This window comes from Cydia amplana, chromosome 17, assembly GCF_948474715.1.
Source record: "Cydia amplana chromosome 17, ilCydAmpl1.1, whole genome shotgun sequence".
NCBI classification, from domain to species: Eukaryota; Metazoa; Arthropoda; class Insecta; order Lepidoptera; family Tortricidae; genus Cydia; species Cydia amplana.
Genome location: NC_086085.1, coordinates 9,890,345 through 9,902,384, shown reverse-complemented (window position 1 = coordinate 9,902,384; position 12,040 = coordinate 9,890,345). Strand labels below are relative to the sequence as shown.

At 38.1% G+C, this 12,040-nt stretch overlaps 1 protein-coding gene across 3 annotated transcripts in view; it reads left to right on the top strand.

Moving 5' to 3' along the window:
• The window catches only part of LOC134655904 (ETS-like protein pointed), a 180,006-nt gene that overhangs the window by 110,617 nt on the left and 57,349 nt on the right, over positions 1 to 12,040 (top strand). The window contains exon 1 of one of the 3 annotated variants that reach the window (XM_063511404.1): positions 1,477 to 1,692. The exons of the other annotated variants lie outside the window; for them this stretch is intronic. The gene's annotated coding sequence lies outside the window, so the exon portion shown is untranslated. Of the gene's footprint in view, positions 1 to 1,476; positions 1,693 to 12,040 lie in introns of those variants that run through there. 3 annotated transcript variants of the gene reach the window in all.

Here is a 12,040-nt window from a genome sequence, read left to right as displayed (position 1 = left end):
ACACGAGCGTGAAAAATCTAGTTATGGGTTGTACTTATCTTATTCCAGAATTCAATTTTACTTTGAAGTCTGAGCCTCATTAATACGTAACTGGTTTCCCTGACGTATTACCCAATTCGTAACATCTTTAAACATTTGCTCATGTTACTCATGTATTGTCCTCAATGAGTAAGGATTTGGTAAGATTTGTCGTATAAGGAGCCATCCCATCCGGTGACATTAGGCCAGAGTCAAGTGGAAACTTTGTGGCGGCCGAGTGTTTGCTCGGGACAAAGGAAGACCCTACACACAGTCAACCTCGATAATATTGAACTCGCCGCTCAAAAACATAGATTCTTTACGCCCTAGATAATAAGGTCGTGTTTGAGAGTTGGCCAGTTGATCACACTGATATTTCTGATGCTGAGTGTACCTACGTCACGTCGCTCGTTCAAACATTGACATGGGCCGTTTGAGGCGCGCCCACCGATAACAATACCGCGAACAATGCTGGACCCGTGCCCTCGACACCGCACCTTACTTCTAAACCATATTACATATTATAAGTCTCAAAACGAATCCTCAAATAGTAATTTATGCAACAGTGATATAATAAGGGTTCTTAAAATTCAAGGGTCGAAGTTACAAAACGAGACGTAGTCGAGTTTTGTAAAAAAAGACCCGAGAATTTTAAGAACCAATTATGAGCTGTTGCATACATTACTTTTTCTATGACAGCTGCAGCAAAAAAAAGAGTTATTATTAAAAAAAAGAGTTATTATTTAAAAAAAATTGAGTTATTATTTAAAAAAAAAAGAGTTATTATTGTAAATGAAAACATACCTCTTTCAATCAAGATGATCGGAACTTGTATCTTTAAAAAAAATAAAGCAGTTGTATTATACTCATAAGATGACTGCTAGCAGTCATCTTATGAGCCTATAGACAAATCATTCAAATGACATTGCTTTAGATATCACTGTTAGTCATTTAATTGACACATTTAAGTGCTGGAGTAGAAAAACCCTTTTTAACCAACTCTGACGTCACACCAACGCATCTAGCCTAACAAAACTATGAATGGCCGACGGTTATCCTTTGTAACAAAAACCAAAGCCCTTTTATAATCCTGACGGATCCACGGAACGCAATATTTACTACGCCTCGTCCCTTTCACTTCCTCTACGACAACCTGTATCCGAGTGAGACTCGAATACGCGAACCGGTACGCTGGAGAAGGACAGCGGATTCATTCATAACCGAGTCCGCCATCCGGTCCGCCTGATGGGGCACTTCATCTCCTTCTAGCGCGCAGTTTACTTTCGGGTGCGAGCAGGTGCTCGATCGGTGTTACCTAAGAGGTCCTAGCATTTAAAATTTGGTCAGGTTAAGAAGTGCAATGCGAATGTCCACTCATGAACGGGGAGAGCGCAATTGGTAATTTTCGTAAGCTCAGGGAGTGCGAGCTTCGCCCCACTGCGCGCGCCCATTGAGAACGGCGTGCCTAGTCGCGCGCCGGCCGCTGCGAAGCACGCGCGTCACCTCAGTGCTTGTAAACTCTGGATGGACTGGTTTGAAATGATCGAAAGTTCGATACGCTCCCGAACAGTGCTCGCTAGTGATATTTTGAATTGGTGCTTTGAGTGAGTGACGGCGCGGGTCGCGAGCGCTAGACTCTACGATGCCCCGAATTGCACTAAATGGGTAATTGGTGTACGTCATTGGATAATGGATTCGGCTCATATATTACATTTTGCCTGTTATCAGACGCGTGGGTCGCGGGATTTTGCACTTGACTGCCGACTGTCTTTGTTTGACGCCGTTCCGTTGATGTTTCAATTCAACAATGCGTTTTCTGCCGCCATGACATGAATACACAATATTTGTTTTTAGTTTAAGAACAGGTACCTGTTCTTGTGTTTATAAGGTGTGTTTTTTCCTTCGCTGTCAATTTGTATGGATGGTTGACATTTTATTGTTCTTGATCAGATGACACTTGAGGGTAATGATAGTATAAAAAAAAGTATTTACTTACAGTAATAAGATTTAAAATCCAAACGAAAGTTGCATCATTAAATTTCTGTTTTTCGCCGACTAAACAGATAATCATACATTCATATCGTTTTAAATTTTAATTGCTCTTGTGAGCCTAGTGTACCTACATAGCGTTATATACATACTTACCACTTGAAAATCGTTATATACTATAATTATGTACTATAATATTGCCTAATGAACATTATAAATACAGGATTCCTTCCAATATACCCTGTTTTGCTCTAAATGTCGCTTGTCAAAGACCTCACAACCAATTCGGTACAAGACTAGATAGGTATTTAGGTAGGCATAAGAAGGGTTATTTGCCAGCAATTTGTCAACCAATTTAACTTAGAGGCCTTTAGTTTAACATTTTTTACAACTCTACCAGTCGTCAAAATCCGTCAAAATTAATCTTATCACTTATTTATAATCAATTAGACATTTCTTAAAAAGCGCTGGTGGCCTAGCGGTAAGAGCGTGCGACTTGCAATCCGGAGGTCGCGGGTTCGAACCCCGGCTCGTACCAATGAGTTTTTCGGAACTTATGTACGAAATATCATTTGATATTTACCAGTCGCTTTTCGGTGAAGGAAAACATCGTGAGGAAACCGGACTAATCCCAATACGGGCCCCTCCTCCCTAGTTTACCCTCTGGGTTGGAAGGTCAGATGGCAGTCGCTTTCGTAAAAACTAGTGCCCACGCCAATTACTGGGATTATTTGCCAAGCGGACCCCAGGCTCCCATGAGCCGTGGCAAAATGCCGGGATAACGCGAGGAAGATGATGAATTAGACATTTCTTACATTATCGTGAAAATTTATATACCTACAAAGTTACTACATATAAAAAATACTCTACTATAAAAAGTGGTTAAGTATTTCAAGTATAATTTTATAGTGACACTACCTTTTAGTAAGCAAATAAAGTTACATTTTTTTCTCAATAGGTAATTAATGGTTTTCGCGGAATATCCTTCAAAATAAAAAGAAGATGATAATACTACAAAATTCAAGTTACTTTTGGAGGCATAATAAGTGTTAATACTTCTAAATTCCTAATGATAAGGTTACCTCGGAGCTCGTTATCAGACGTCGCAGCGTGGGAATAAAAAGCGTTAAACAATAGACAGATAAGAGAGACCCCATTAGGGGTACCTGTGTAATTGTTATGTTTTCACTTATGTAGTGACTCACTGCCTTGCAACTCGGAAAATTACAGCCATACATACAATGTGTATGGAGTACGGACGCACATACCTAATTGAAATTTTGATTATACGTTTTGACAAGAAAAGTCAATTGATTGTTATAAATTATTTTATCCTAGATATTTTACTTGCCAATTACTGGGATTAGTTGCCAAGCGGACCCCAGGCTCCCATGAGCCGTGGCAAAATGCCGGGAAAACGCGAGGAAGATGATGATGATTTTACTTGCTGAAGTATGTCAAGTAATTTTATTAGACCACGATATTTATTAGAGATGCCACTAATATTCGGCAACTATTCGGTATTCGGCCACTTTGCCGAATATTCGGTATTCGGCCGAATGTTGCCTACTATTCGGCCGAATACCGAATATCTATTGCACCTACTTAAAGAAAAAATGCACAGTAAAAATGACCAAAAACTATGTAGGTATATTTAGAATGTGTTCTTGGAAAGTTGTTAAATACGAAGACCCTTTTATGAGCATTTGTTGATTAAATAACATTTTATTTTTATCATGAGTCTGTTTTGTTTGACTCTATTCATTAATGTTGTTCAACAAAAATATATCTTAGCTAACGTCATCTAACGTTGAGCTTTGTTAGCGATGAGTTTTCATAATAATTGTGACTCAAAATGTTCGCACGACATGCCGAATATTCGGTATTCGGCCGAGAGACGGGCCGAATATTCGGTATTCGGCCAAAACCACTATTCGGGGCATCTCTAATATTTATGCAGCTATATGTAACGTCAGTTTTCCAGTCACCTTTCAACATTTATTGCCTCGAAATAAAATAAGTAATTATCAATGGATTGCCAACTTGCCACTAATGATTATTACTGGTATATGCGTGTTGTACGCATGTAATTAGGTAATTGCCCAACTTGCCTAGCACATATGCGTGCCGCAGCACTTCTATACGATACATAAAATTTATTAGCTACTTAATCGTATTTTTATTCATAGTATGTTTAGTACCCATAGTAAATGTATATAGGTACCTACTTATGATATACAATACATGATGTCAGTAAACATGCAGTCAAGGTAGATTGATATCATTTAAAATCTTTTGCCTTTAATTGTCATGAAAATAAAACGTATGAGATGATGAGGAAAATTATAGTAGGTTGTTACATACTTACTGGCGATATTATGTAGTTACATATTTTGTGCTATTGTACCTAAACCTGGAATGGTGGAAACAATGGAATGGTGCAGGCTTTAAATGTATTGTATCACCAATTTATTGTTTTTACTAGCGCAGTTTTACTTTTCAAACAGCCCAATAATGGATAAATGGCAAAGATAGATATACAGAAGATAAAAAAGTTACAAATATACAGTGTGTGGCCTACAACACGGGTGAAAAATTAAAACGTAGATTCTACTCCTCAAACAAGACAATGTTTGTTCAGCGACTTTTAAAAATAACTTGTGGTTTGTATTTTAAAACACTTTAAAATTTATTCGAACACGCAATGTATTACGAAATTGATTATGCCTGTACGGTGACAAGGCTGACGGGCAATGTCAATTAGACGGAATTTAAAGTACATTGAAAATATTATTTAGTTTGTTTGAAAAAGGGACAATTTTAAGACTACATCATTTCAAAAAGTTGTTGAACAAAAGTTTTATTGTTTGAGGAGTAGAATCTACGTTTTAATTATTCACCCGTGTTGTAGGCCACACACTGTATATCCTGAGTTGTTATATCGCTTACCAAGCACACGAAGACTAGCCAGTAATAAGTGTGAACTCTAGATCTGCATCAACCATACGTGATCAAAGATCAAACTACACTGGTTTAGTTAGAGGCAAGAGCTTTTTAGGGGTTGTAAATACCAGCCCCGAAGCACCCTACACCGTCGCAGGATACAGGTGCTCTCTATTTATTTGGACGCCATCTTGCAAATCCTTACTTGTTCACTTTTTTAAAACTATTTTTTAACGATTCGATTTAAATGTTACAAATTACGTTAAGTGCGCAACATCTGCGAATTAGCTTTTATAGTTTTACACAATGTGGAAGGGATTAATGGGGTAATACGAAACCACCCTTTATCGGATTAAATGTGGGTAATTCTTTAAGTACTTGAGTTTTGCAGGTAGGCGAATATTCTTTCGTTACATATAAAATGCTACTTGCACTTACTGTAATAATTAATATATAATGAAGACATACGAGTCTGTAAATAATTCAATTTTTAACAAGATTTTATAAGTTCGACCTGTATGTAACTATGTAATGGAATCTTGCAAGTTAAATTTGATCCACTTTCCGGTTTCCGATTGAGCTGAAATTTTGCATACACATGTAAGTCGGGTGACAATGCAATATTATGGTACCATCGAGCTGATCTGATGATGGAGACAGGAGGTGGTCATAGGAACTCTGTGATGAAACAACGCAACCTAATTGTGTTAGGGGTTTTTAGAATTGTCTCGATGAGTATTAGTTGTCTGTCGTAAGAAAAGTACAGTCAGCGATAAAAGCTTATACCAAAAATGAAATTTTTGCCAAAAACTTATTTATTTTGGCATGGTAAAACGTGTGCTATCTATGCAAGACAATCTATCTAGCAATCAAGCACTCATCATTCCGCTCATTCCTCTGCCCTATTTTTTATAGAACACGGCAACAATGTTTTATCTACTTATCGGCATCGCTAACAATACTTCACAAAAACTGGTAGGCACTCAGTTATTGTACAATTGCCTAAACGAGCCAGCGATGAATCATGAAACAATAGTTTATTTTGCCATTAGGTTCATGGAACCGGGCTGAAAGTAAACATTTTCTCGACACGGTTGGGCTGGTTATTTCAACGTTTCATAATGAATAGGTACATACGTATACGCAGCCTTTATTTTCGAATTTGCATTTGGTGTATCATAATTATACTAAAATCGCATTGTTTGTTTGCGCTCGCTCATTTTATAACCGATTAGACTAAATGCTAAAGTCGTACTATAATAATATTGGGATAAAATGAGATTTGATAGATGTACTTATTGGTATTTCATTTTTGTTTCTGAATACGAACGTTGGTACTTGGTAGGAACTCCGTAGCCAATTTTATGTGTTTATTAATGGGCATTGATTATAATAATGAGGCATGCTGTAATAAAAACAAAGAGCTGTTACGCAATAGTATTGCTAATTAGTAATGTACCTATAGGTAAACTGCAAAAAGTTATTATACTTATTATTGGTTAACAAATAAAAATAAGTCGGCGGAACAAAAAATCATTGATTTCGGTGTCGACTCGGCATACCTAAATATATTAATAATAGTCAAAATTATTTAAAAATCCGTTGCTTGCCTTATTTTAAAAAATCTAACCCTTTCTCGGTCTTACATGTACCTACAGTAACTTTATCAATTAATTAACTAGTCCCCTTTATCGTCCGGCTTGGTGAATATTAAATGAACGAAGCATTTTGGTTATTTTGACCATCGCGCATAGTTAGGTGTCGGTGGAAGGCGAATTTTCGCAGGCAGCCGACCGTGCCGAGACGGGGACAAAGGAGCGTTAAACCAAGCACTTACGGACCCGCTGGTCGTTCAATATTACTGAACTGTCGTTTCGTGTCTCTCTTGTTCAATTCTAGTACGAATTATCTAACCCGCCGTACCAATCCATTTTAAGCACTTTGGTCATGGGATTCAATGAAATACTATAAGGTACAGTCACTTGCAAATATCTTGCATAATGGAGCGCGCAAAATTATCTAAGGCTGGTTTTAGTGTCACGCGGACCGACCGTGCGTATTACCAAATTGTATGAGAAAGCTGTCTGCGCGGACGGTCGTCCGCGCGAACCACACTACTGAATATTTTTTTACGGAGATGTTGTTACAAGTTATATGTTTTTGCGCGTTTCATTGTGCAAGATATAATTGCAAATGACTGTACCAAATGTCCATAGACTTCGCGTCTCGCCGATATCCGTACTAAGGAAATTATCATAAATATCATGCTGTTTTATAGAAATATAAGCCACATGAAATAGCCAAGATCAGACCAACTAGATTATGAACTTGAAACAAATATGAGGGTATTTAATACATTTTTTTTAAATATTATAGACGTTTCCTATGGGCGTATTTCATCCTCGACATTAACACGCTGTTAATAGCTGCTAATGTCCGCGTCGCTCGCTTCTGGCGAAACAGAAAAACACCTCAACTTAAATTAGATCTTCCGGCATAGGTCCACTAACTCTGTCAAATACCAAAGCACTTATCCCATTGACACAAAGTCCACTATTGCGTGGTCTGTGATGTTAAAATGGGTTGTAGAGTCTTTACTCGCCATTGACAGATCGCTTTACGACCTAACCTACTTTATTTAATCAAATCCCCTAAAATGCTATGATTATTTAAACAAGTTCCGTTCCCATTCGCTATCGTCATTATTAAGCAGAAGTAAGGGGACTTGTTGTCAGATTTAGTATAGCGTATTTTTGTATTTCTTGTGTTTTCTTACATTTGGACTATAACCCATAAACGTACAATTAGGCACAATTTAGACAACTTAGGTTTAGTTTGTCGTAGAATAGAAAGATGCTTGTCTGTCAGATGGTACATACCTATTGCACAACCGTCAAGTGCTCGTATGCATTTTAGAGTCTGTGCGGAAAGAACGACTCTTCTCTTTTCGAACAGACTCTATTTCTTTGTAGAGTAGAATAACACCAAGCGGATCTTCAGTTGCCAATTCACTCATATATTTATTCGGACGTATTTAATGCCGCGCCTCGAGAATAAATGGCTTAATTTGAGAGTACTCCTATTAGTTAGCGTGTCAGTAATTAACATAAACATAACGTAAACTTATGTTTTATTATAACGTTAGTTAGGTAGTATAAGTAGACCAACGATATGCGAGTTAACAATCCGTGAAAGCTTAGGTACAGAGTAATAATTACGTTTACTGAGCGATGTTCACTTGCACTTGCTGTCTTGATTCACTTGTAACTAACATCATAACATAACTGTACGATATTTGCTACAAAACAAGGCCGCGATACTGCTGTGACTACCTACTCACCACACACCAAATTTACAATCATAAACCTAATATCTGAAGATATACAGCCAGATTTGTAGTCGTTTGAAGATTTTTGCATGCTAGTACAACCTGTATAGTACAAATAGCAGAATAAGCAACCAATTGTCTCTTACCACCTAAGACACTATTGTACCTATTTATTCTTTGCAAATAAATACTTACTTACTTATTAAACGGAATTCTCAAATGTTTATAATCCATAATTCTATAACTTTAGTAGACAGTATCACCTATAAAAATCTAAATCGGTATAATTGTAAAAAGGAAATCAAAATGTTTCGTTTTCTCGACTAAAAAACAAACGTTTGGTATAAACAAAGGATTGCTTTGTCCATAAATTACAGCTAAATGCTCACGGGTAAATGAAACGACACTGAACTTAACCTTCCCCGCTTTATTATCATACAAAAGTCATACTGAAACTGCATTCATTACAATGTTTAATGAGTCGAAATGATATTAGGTTTATTAAAGGCCTTTCAACGAAAATTCGAATCCTCGATATACCATCAAATCGTGATGTAGGCACAATTTAAAAATAAACGCAGTTGAATTTTAACAATTTCATACTGTTTATTATGAATGAGTTACCTGTACCTACGTTATATTAAGTAAGTACTTACATATTTTTGAGACGTTAAAAAAAACATGAATGTCGCTGCAGTGGCCATTTTGCTGTAAAATCTGACGGTCATCCCGCCCCGCGCCACCAACATCCAAATTAGAATAATGGCGAGATGAAAAGCAGTTTTCCGAAGAGATTTTTCTCGTGAGAGGCGCGCGCGTGCGCGGAGGCGTTGGGAGGCGATCGCCAATCGCGGCTCTCCGCCCCACGCCGAGCACGCCTCGCCAGTCGCCACCGAGCATCTTACCAAAACACCCACTCACTAAATACCACTAATAAATTTACGACAATACTGCTCGTCTAGCCAATAGTTCGCGACGATCACATGCAGAGGCATCGACGCTAACCCAGTTTTAAATTATAAATGATACGTTCCGTGGTTAATGAGACCTGCCCACCGACCATTACATATTTCAGATTTCAAAGATAGAAAAAATTAGAACGCAAAGTTATCTCTGATATCTGTCACGTACGGCGCTGTCGGAGTTTTTCTAGAAATATCCCGATTTGGATGTGGTCCAATGTTTTTTGCGTTTGCATATATGTCCAGTTCGGGCACCCGTGCCGCCTTGCCGTAGCTATCAGTATGCAGAGGCATGCATGTTAGATCTACGTAATCGTAGCCAACATGCTGATATATTGGCTTTTCCGTCTACTTAGGCTTAATGGTCAAGTATCCAGTTACATTTACAAGAAAAAAACGCTAGTATCAATCCAAGAAACCACTGAAAACCAGGCATTAACTGCTTTTAATGTAGTAAATTATTAAGGGGCCTAATTGACAGTTTATAGTTTCGCCTTCTGGCTTACGCACTCTATACCTATAAGTAAATAGGTAGGTAGCAAAAAAACTGAATCGGCCGCCGCTATTCCTAGCATAAATTTACTAATTCATTTAGATATATTTTCGAGAATGGTTCCTCGTAGGTATATGTACCACATTTGGTCATGCGTAACGAGTCGTTACTTATTTGAATACTGTATAATGGGCAAGTTCCACAAGGCCAGAGCAAAGCGGTCGACAACGACGCAGTCTGAAAGTGATACACATTGCCTCACATTTATTACACTTATCTATTTAGTGGCTGCTGCTCATTCAATTCCCGTGTCAGCGTTTTAATTGAGGAGTCGGAGGTCAAATCACTTGCGGCCCGGCCCGTCTGTGCTCGGTCACCTATTAGCTAGTAGAAGATCTACACGGCGCATAAGTAATTTACTTCTGGATGTCCCAGACATTTATTTGAATCTCTAAACACAGTGGAAAAATACTACTAACGAGTTAATTGCATTATTATGTACATACCTATTGATGATCGAATCCGATCGAATCGGATCCTATACTCACTTACTCAGTGATACAAGGCAAGTTTATTTAATTATCTTACCTAAATTGTACCTTAATTTCAAAACCTAAAATGTAGGTAATGCTCTACTTTCCCCCAGTATTTTACAACAGTTGGTAATGTTCGCTAAATCGCCACAATCGACAATAATGTAAGACATTGTATCATAGCTAAAACAACAGTTACCAAAAGCTTTGCTTACGCCTCGTACACAGCATTGTGAGCAGCGTCAACAGTCCGAATTGTTCGCCTTGTTATGCAAGTTTCATTGTTCCACGGTCCCGCGTCACGCGGTTCCCCGAACAGCCATTGTCGTCATGTTTGTTGTACGCAAAACCGAGGAAAATCTCGCGAACTTGCTTGTCCAAACATGCATTGATACGATCGGGAAAACAAACCACTTTCCGCACGAAATTCCTAAACCCGTATATCAAAATGGCGCCGTTTTACACGCTAATCAAGATGCAGCAGATCAAAGGATGTGTCGGATTCCTTGCGCTTTCGGTGATCGTTTTAATTTGAATATAATCTTTTAGTTTCTTTTAGTAGCCAGACGGTTTAAGTAGTAGATGTCCACTGTCATGTAAACATCAATATCCAAATTAGACAAACGATGCGGGTGTGTGGGGTCGGGTCGGGTCGGGTGGCTGGCGGCCCGTGCCCGCAATTGACGAGCCTACGTGTTTGCGACAGCCGCGGGCGGTAATTAATCTAGCGCCTTTAATTGCGGCGTTTGATGCCGTCGTGTTAATCGGAAAGGTTTTATTTGCATTGCGTAGTAAATGAAATTTATTGCGCAACGGCTTATAAATTTTCAACTTCTGAGGGTTGCTCTTATATTTGAGTGAAATGTCAGATGGTAAACCGCCTACCTAGTAGGTTGGTATTACTTGGTATTGCATCAACTGTATCTAAGCTGCGAAATGCGAAAACTCTGGTAATAAGAAATCAAAATCGTTCAGAGAATTATTGGCTTTATGAAATTCCAGAAGCTGAATTTGTCGAATCCTGTCTGTGTGAATTTTGAAACCAAAGTAGCTTTATAGGCATTTTAAAAGTAACCTTAACCTTTAAGCCTTTCCCATCAATAATATCGATGTTACAAATCTCTTAATCGTCCAGAGCCCTACTGGTATCGGTAGATTTATTGGTGAACGAATCGCTGTCGCCGAGGCGTGCAGGCGGACAAATTGGCCGCGACAATCGAGTTAGTTGACCCGGCAATCTCGGACCGATTAACCCGCAACGATAATGGATTACAAGATAATGCTTTATTTAGACACTTTACTACACGATCTTGTTGATAAAGATTTTTTTAACTACCGTAGCCACGATGACAATCGTTTATCGACATCGAAAAGTAAAAATGTATCGGGATGACAGGTGCGACGAAATGTCATGTAATTTTTCATACTTTATTAAAGTTGCGATCCAAATACACTAGAGTGTATTTGGATCTTCGTTTAGAAACGAAGATCTGTCATGGTAAAATCTTCGCCTCCGAGTAGTGTACTGCAGCAAACAAAATTTTCGTTACATTTATAAATCAAATATGGAAGTGAGAAAAAAAAGGTAATGCATTTGAAATGCAAAATAAGTACCTTAGTAAACGGTAGCCAAACGTATAAGTAAATCATTTTTGTCAATAATATGAGTAAATAAATCTAAACCCATAAAGCGATTTAATCCTTTCACGCTGTGCTTTTCGATGTGAATGAAGAATAAATACAAAAAATATAATACATAAATATCGCCGAAATA